The sequence below is a fragment of the Otolemur garnettii genome, unplaced genomic scaffold, assembly GCF_000181295.1.
Source record: "Otolemur garnettii isolate 467f Iridium unplaced genomic scaffold, OtoGar3 scaffold00003, whole genome shotgun sequence".
Classification (NCBI taxonomy): Eukaryota; Metazoa; Chordata; class Mammalia; order Primates; family Galagidae; genus Otolemur; species Otolemur garnettii.
The window spans coordinates 16,269,021-16,269,486 of NW_003852398.1; positions in this window are offsets into that span (position 1 = coordinate 16,269,021).

The following is a 466-nucleotide window of genomic DNA, read 5'->3' on the forward strand; positions in this document are numbered from 1 at the left end:
ATGCCCGGCTATTTTTTGGTTCCAGCCGTCGTTGTTTAATGGGCCCGGGCTGGAGTTGAACCCACCAGTTCAGGTGTATGTGGCTGGCGCCTTAGCCACTTGAATGACAGGCACCAAGCCATGCCTGGCTACTTTTAGAAACAGGTTCTCACTCTTGCTCAGCCTGGTCTCCAACCTGTGAGCTCAGGGTAATCCACCCACCTTAGCCTCCCAGAGTGCTAGGATTACATGCGTGAGCCACTGCACCCAGCTGATTTATACCTTTTTTTTTTTTTTTGAGATAGAGTCTCAAGCTGTCACTCTAGGTAGAGTGTTGTTGCATCACAGCTCACAGCTACCTCCACAAGGTCTGGCCTTTTTTTTTTGGTTGTAATTGTCATTGTCGTTTGGCAGGCCCAGACTGGATTCGAACCCACCAGCTCTGGTGTACGTGGCTGGCACCGTAGCCGCTGAGCTACAGACACCA